Consider the following 8,054-nt stretch of genomic DNA (forward strand, 5'->3'; position numbering starts at 1 on the left):
CTAAGTTTGCCAGAAATTGGAAGAGGTTTGTCCGAAATACCCACATGTGGATCGGGCCTGCAAAATGTTCTGTTTTGTGCTCGGAATATTTTACAGAGAACTTCATCATCATCCGCAGTCTGATGGAGTACTGCTCTCCACCTCTGGGGTGGTGCTCACACCTAGCCTGACTTTACGCTGTGGAAACCAAGGCTTTTAGGATCACTGGTATCTCCCGCAATGAAGCTGAGTCTTCACGTCTATCACTCGAACCGGAGGCAGGTCGGTGGTCTTTCTGTCTTCTAGTCTGCTCTCCGGCCTTGTCCCCAATGCTCTGTCGATGATCTGTCTCCCCGATATTTCCTCAGAGCATTCAAGGTCCACCAAAAACCCCCGTCTGGTGAAACTGCCAAAATGTGGAATCACTGCTCACCTTCACTCTTTCATTCCTCTTTTTCCCCACCTCTGGAACAAACTCCCACACTCTTTTCAATTCCACTCCACCCTCCAGGTCTTCAAAACAGCTGTTCACCACCATCTCTTATCTTCCCCCATCCAAAATCTTCTTTACTACCCCTGTTAATCCACCTCCTTCATATCACCTGTAGTACCATCTTATTTACCCGGTGTACCCCACCCCATCCCTCTCCCTTTCACAGATATCCCATTGTCTTTGTTCCCCCACTATTTTGTGCTTCCCTGTCGCACCCCTCTTGGCTCCTGCCTTGTTATACCTTTCTGTGTATTAGCTCTTACACGAGCCTTGACTTTGTATTAAAAAACAACCTGTTAGAAAGCAATAGAGATGGCTACATGTTGTGGTTATCTGCCACAATTGAGTAAGGATGCCATTCCCACAATTAATTGGAAGAAACAGCCATCACTGAAAACTAACACCATCTCGACCCAGCTACCAGCATATTTACATGGACAATTCCAACGATGACTCAAACACATGTTGCCACTGTCTGGCAATTACCACAAGAGCACCTGAAAAATAATTATCTATTCGACACAAATTTGTACAAATCAAATGAACCACCATCTATTTATTGTGGACAGAAAGTATGTATGCAGAAGCCTGGTGTTGGCGCAGTGGTTAGGGCAGCGGCTTGGGATCCAAAAGGTCCTGAGTTCAAGCCCCGTTGGGCCACTGAATTAATACACCAGGGGGTTGACTCAGCCTGTCATCCTTCCAAGGTCGGCGAAATGAGTACCAGTGTACTGGGCCGGTGTATACCCTGGTTAAAATAGGTGTACCATATCCCTGTGTTGTAAGAGGCGACCAGGATTGCGTCAGGAAGGGCATCCGGCGTAAAACATGTGCCAAATCACTATGCGGATCATACGGATGATCCGCTGTGGGGACCCCGAACGGGAGCAGCCGAAAGAAGAAGAAGAAGAAGAAGAGAAAGTATGTATGCATGCATCATCATCATACTCCTCCAAGAGGATTTCACTGAGGATGCTAAAACTTTGAGAGTCCCCCCCCCTCCACCCGAACAATACCACCATCAACATCCCACACACTCCCCCTCCACTGGTGAGGAACATGGACACCTCACGGACATGATGGTGGGACACAGCACAGATACAAATGGCATCTGGGGAAAGTATGAAATGGAACAACCCCATAGCATACAAAATACCTGGTCATCCTGCAATGGAAGGACAAAGCATTCATTGCCCATTTTGTCCGCGGTGTCAGCTGTCGGGCAATGACGGGTATTTCTGCTTGAATAATATTTCAACCAATATAATCAATCAATACAAAAATCACTCCCTTACAAACAGTCAATTGAATGGAAAATCAAACCCGAGCAAGCTGAAATGATCATGTGACCAGCGTTTTCATCTTCAATAATACTTCCGCCTTCTTTCTCCGAATCACTCACGCAAGGCTCAAAACGATACCGCTCCACAATTCCCCCAAAAGCGTTTCCATCACTAATTAGGTCTCCAATAGTCTCTTCGAAATCCCACTGATCAGTTTCAACATTCTGAGAACCATCAGAGTTGCGAATAACTTTGGGATCAGTCTCTGAATCCGAGCGAGACAAGCACTGTCTCTCTATGTAAAGCCGCCGTACGCATAACTATGGATTCAAGGTGTGACGACACTGGCAAAATGGAAAATCGACACTCTAGGACTTTTTTTTGTAGACACTTTCCAATTGGCAAAAAATAAAATTTGGAAAAAAATACTCTCACCCCCCCCCCCCCTTTCAACCGAGCCCATGACTAATGATTCTCAGAAAATATATATATATATATATATATATATATATATATATATATATATATATATATTGTTTGGGTTTCCCTTTAACATAAATACCTATATGTATGTTCTGTCACATGAATGTTTGAATCTTAATTGAGATTCCACTCACGAGAGTAAAGTTCATGAAAATATTAATTATATTTCAAGCAGATCATTCTGTGAGAATAAACAACGTAGTTTCGCATTGCATTATCTTGGGTTGTTGAAGACAAAGTTCCCAATTATCTGCAATTTATTGATCAATCAAAATGGTTGTTACAATGTAATCATCTCATTGGTGCTGGGCACAAACTGAGATACGAATGGTCTTGTTGCATTTTAGGCAATGCAGACCACTGCTTTCCTGTATACCTTGTCGAGGCTCGTATGAGAGCTAACACACAACACACAGCAAGGGCAGGCATGAGACAGGAGGGGCGGGAGTGAGAAGGACAAAACAGTGGGGAACAGAGACATTAGAAGATCTGTGGAAGGGAGAGGGATGGGGCAGGGAACATGGTATACAAGATGGACATTACAAGGACTTTCCGGAAGGACAGCAGGGAATTTGAAGGAGGTGGGTTTGGGGTGGATTAATGGGGGTATAAACGATCAAGGATTTGGATGGGGGAGGATAAGAGGTGGTGGTTTACTGCAAAACGAAGAAAACTTTGAACTCCACATCCAGTCAATGGCTTAACTTGAACATCACCTCGGTTACGATTTGCAAAACTTCCCTTCCTTGTGTAAACTTTCTGGTGATCCTCAGAAATGTAAAAAGCGTGGATAGCACAAAGATTTTTGGTTACAATAGTTTCTCATTAATCTTTTGTTGACAAAATTCATAAAACCTGCATTTTAACATCGTATGGACACTTAAATGCTGACTATAAACATTGTGGGTGATTGCACATAACATGAGCAAGTGGAATGTACCTGAAGGAAAAATAAATAAAAATAAAAAGTAAAAAATCATTTTAAAAGGCAAGTTATTTTAGCTGTGATTATAGCAGAGTTTTCACATTTTCACCAAATCTGTTTTGCTTCAAAATATAATGACTAAAAGGCAACGTGAACATCTACATACAACACAAGTAAAAGGGGATAAGGTGAGAGAATGATTCCAAAAAAAAACAAAACAATTTAAGGTTGAAAGGCAGCGAAAAGGATGAGGGAGATAAGGAAGAAAAGGGAGGTGGGAGAGTGGTCAAAGTAAAAATGAATGTGGGTTTCGTAAGAGATAGCAACGAGAGGAAGAGGAGGATGTAGGGGGGGGAGGGGTCACAAAGTGGGAAATGGATTATAAAATGCAAAAGGCCCCAAAACACATATTTGCTTCAAACTGTCCTTCACACACAAACAGGGGAAGTCATACTTTGGTGCCGGTGATGAGTCCTTTATTAGCAACTCCAACCAATCAGGTTGTTGCAAAGCATCCAGGATTGTACTTGGCTGAAATTTTTTAGTATTTATTGCCTGCAAAATCTAATGCCAAATCATTAATCGCTAATTAGTTGGTGTTTGAAATGTTTAACGTTGACAAAATAATTTCCTCATTTTCAATCCCATTGATACAATCCAGCTGAGAGATTTTCAATCCAATTGATACTTTTATTTTCTCCTTTTTTTTTTTGGGGGGGGGGGGGAAACAAGAAACATTTATTTATTTACAAGTCAAACCAGTCCAAGAAAACCATAATGTAAAAAAAAAACACTACAAACACACACTTACGTTTTCTGCTTTAGTTTTCGCCCATCCATTTCTTGCCCCGGACTCAACTTCTCTTCCTCATCAGATCCCACATCCTGGCTGCAAGTAGGAGTAGCAAATACAACTTACATTTATTTGTCCTTATACATTGAGAATCGCTTATTGTCGAGTTATTCTATGTCCTCACCTCAGAAACTCTTGGGTACGCTGCATGATGTGTAGGGATAATGGATTGATGCTACAAGGAAGTTTGTCCTCCACCTGACTGAGTGGAATTTCCTCACCCGTATCCAAGTTTTTTTTACCATCACCAGTGCCACAATCTCCTGAAAGGAATCACAATGTTGGCAAATCCTTTTTTCCATTATTTTTTTTTTAACGAAAAACAAAACATCCTTTCCTGCTTCTCAAGTCGTTTCATAAATTTCTGCCATTTCCATGCTTCACACTTTCCCATCACTTAACTCTCGATTCACCTTCCACCCGATCTTCCCCAAATCCCCTTTTCTTCATGCCAAATACTGCTCCAACTATTCACCACTCCATTGTGATTTACATCATAGGATGCTTTCACAATGATTGCACACAGAGCATAATGCATAGCACAATTATTTCAACAAACATGGACACCTTGAAGTATCGACGCTGTGCACCCTTTATGGACATACAGGAATGAGAGCAAAAGAAAAGTGCAGCTCGTTATATTTTGAACCAATAATAAAATCCGATTGCATTTTTACTGCTGAATATGTGGAACAAAGAAGCAAATTTATAGGATTACCTCCATTGTCACATTCATTGAACAAAAAGGCAATAAATCAAACTGCAACAATATTTTGGGGATATCACTCCTTTCTATTGTTGGCAAGATACTTGCAAGAATTCTTAACAAGCTGCTTACTAAAGCAGAAGACTTCTGAACAGAATGGCAATGTGAAATGATGATGACAACCCTGCAAATCCAAATGAAATTCTAACATGGTGTTAACAACCCTGCAAATCCAAGTGAAAGCATTGTACTTTTACTGGGTTTAAACAGACATTACCAACGCTTATGACTCGGTGAGCCATGAGGTCCTTTGGTAAACCTACCCTCACTTTTGACCATCATAGATCAGTTTCACCCATCCAGCAGCTTCCCGATATAATCAATAGTTGCAAATGCGTGGTGAGAAATTCTCTACACTATAAATAGGGAAGAAACCAGGATGCAACTTGGTGCCCTCTCTCTTCTCAACAAGTCGATGCTATCAATCTTCCACCATACTTGTGAATGAACCACAGTGAACTCTCTATATAATCTGCTTCAATGACGAGCTGTTCAATCTCCCAAAAAAAGTACAATATCAAACTTGTCATAGATTGTCATCAAGAAGCTCCAGTTTGCAAACAACTGTGGTCTTGTAGGTTATCGTGAGGAAGCACTCCAGACCATCCTGAACTTTCTCAAAGTGTGAGCAGAAATTCATAGATTCCTGCATAAATTTTTTTTAAAGTACTCTATCTACTGCTCAAGACGAGTTCTCGAGCGCTGATAATAAACATCAATGACCATGCTTTAAATAAACATTCGGCAGCATCTAATACAACACAAACAAGAGAGTTAACAGAACACATCACTCCACAAAGTGTTAAAGTATATAATTCAATTGAAATAAAATAATGATTTTAAAGGTCACATAAAACAAATCAATTCTGGAAGTTTACTGTTATTGATGCAGTGGCGATTGCACCACCTTACTTTACGTTACATTAGCTTTTTGTGGCTGTTCGTGTCCTTTACAACATCCTTAAAAACACAAGTTTCCTGCTTGGAATGGTTTGCAATTTTGTTTGACTGACAGGCAGGCAGACAGGGGGGGGGGGAATTATTTTTAATCTCACTCCTCTGCATATGTGCGATTAGGTCGGATTCAGAGCCAAAATAATGTTAAATGGCAGGTTTGTTTTCTGACAAGTGTTCAAAATATAGCATTCGATTTAAATGAGTTTTTCTTCGATCATAAAACAACATTTGTCGACAGAAGGACAGACAAAAGTAAACCTATTCCTTCACCATGCTTTTCACTTCGTGTGCGCGGGGTAATAACGTCGATGAAGCAATTAATCTGATGGAAGTGCGCTTGTAGCTTTAGGTCAACTGAGTACTTGTGGTTAAAGAGCACAAGGTGCGATTCGCAAATAAATTGAAGGTCGACCAAGCAGTAATAGTCAAATGAACTTTCCTGTTCAGATGCAAGTCAGACACTCACTCCAAGAGAGAGTTTAAAAAGTGTCACGTTTTTATTTTTGAGCTTCACTTGCCTTGGTTGCCATGAATGGATATTTACAATGAACAAAATTAACAATAAGGTCCATATCTAATGCAGCCTTCTTCAATGCATCTGTTTCACCAATGGAGGGGTGAAAAATGAACAGAAAATGAACGAAGTAAAGTTATTTAGGATTATTCATTTTCATTGTAGTCACAAAAACATCATGGTGAAATTAATTAATCCTTCATATTTTGTTCTCAGTCAGCAAAATTGTTAATTGCCAATCGTGGCATTTTCTCAGAAGAGGTGAACCACAATGAGGAAGAAACATGGCTGGCTGGTTATATCTCTTGTGTCGACTAATGTCCTTGCAATTGAAGCTCAGCATATAAGGATGCCTCCTAATTTCCTCGTCCTTCATGCGTAAAATTACAAGCTCTTCCAGGATCATCATTCGATACGAGAGAGATGTTCGATGTTTGAGAGAGAGAGAGAGGGGGGGGGAGAGAGAGAGAAAAAGAGAAAAAGAGAAAAAGACAAAAAGAGAAAAAGAGAGAAAAAGAGAGAAAAAGAGAGAAAAAGAGAGAAAAAGAGAGAAAAAGAGAGAAAAAGAGAGAAAAAGAAAAAAAAAAAGAGAAAAAGAGAGAAAAAGAGAGAAAAAGAGAGAAAAAGAGAGAAAAATAGAGAGAAAAGAGAGAAAAAGAGTGAAAAAGTGACAAAGAGCGAAAAAAGAGAAAAAGAGAGAAAAAGAGAGGAAAACAGAGAAAAGGAGAGAAAAGGAGAGAGAAAAGGAGAGAAAAAAAGAGATAGAGAGAAAAAGAGAGAAAAGAGAGAAAAAGAGAGAAAGAGAGAGAAAGAGAGAGAAAGAGAGAGAAAAAGAGAGAAAAAGAGAGAAAAAGAGAGAAAGAGAGAAAGAAAGAAAAAGAGAAAGAGAGAAAAAGAGAAAGAGAGAAAGAGAGAAAGAGAGAAAGAGAGAAAAAGAGAAAAAGAGAGAAAGAGAAAGAGAAAAAGAGAAAGAGAAAGAGAAAGAGAAGGGGGGAGAGAGAGAGATATATATTAAGGAGCACACGTTGGCTGCAACAGGAGAGGTAATCATTTGCCCTCTTTTCCGAAACAACACACACGATTTCGCTGAAACTTGATCACAACCTTCATCACCCGTGATTCCCTCAAACCTTCACCTCCTCCTCAGTGTCATCGTGATTATGAAACCAAGTGAGCGACCTGGGGTATTGCCCCTATTTTGGGGGCAAGGTTGTGGTGCCACTTAAAACCGCTTCTCTCCACAACAGTCTATGAACTATTTTAATCGGCAATATTAAACCAAACAATAAAAAAATACGATCAGACGGATGTCGAAGAAACACAAACACTTACTGGAAATCATAATAGGCCGTGAATCGTTCGACGAGACGAGACGAGACGAGACGAGACGAGACGAGACGAGACGAGACGAGACGAGACGAGAATGACCGCTGGGCTTCGGAATCGCGTCCTCCTTTCAAAACACGTGGGATAATAAAAAAAAAAAAATAAAAAAAAAAAAAAATAAAAATAAAAAATAAAAAATAAAAAAAAAAAAAAAAAAAAAAAAAAATCGACGAAGCCACGTGACTTCGTTTTACCACACGTGTGTTCCAAAATTGAACTCGACCACGTGAGTACTTCCGCGTCCTATCGCCTTATTATTTTAGTGACACTTCGAACGGATGCAGTGAAAGACGCTTACGGTGCCGATGATGTTTGTAAATTTATAAACTAAAGAATACAGGCTGATATTAAAAAAAATAGCACGAAACTAGTGCTGCACATTCTCGTCAACCTATACACCGCTTTAAAATCAAAA

General features: G+C 40.0%; 1 protein-coding gene across 1 annotated transcript in view; it reads right to left on the reverse strand.

Annotated features, from left to right (window-relative positions):
* Window positions 1-7,730, reverse strand: part of LOC147028729 (spectrin alpha chain-like) — a 69,728-nt gene extending 61,998 nt beyond the window's left edge. The window contains exons 1-3 of the mRNA XM_085879407.1: window positions 7,586-7,730; window positions 4,141-4,279; window positions 3,975-4,052 (exon numbers count right to left, since the gene is read on the reverse strand). The gene's annotated coding sequence lies outside the window, so the exon portion shown is untranslated. The remainder of the gene's footprint in view (window positions 1-3,974; window positions 4,053-4,140; window positions 4,280-7,585) is intronic.
* Between the last annotated feature and the right edge of the window lie 324 nt (window positions 7,731-8,054).

This window comes from Eptatretus burgeri, chromosome 4 (genome assembly GCF_056783735.1).
Source record: "Eptatretus burgeri isolate ZD-2024b chromosome 4, Ebu_testis_v1, whole genome shotgun sequence".
Taxonomy (NCBI): Eukaryota; Metazoa; Chordata; class Myxini; order Myxiniformes; family Myxinidae; genus Eptatretus; species Eptatretus burgeri.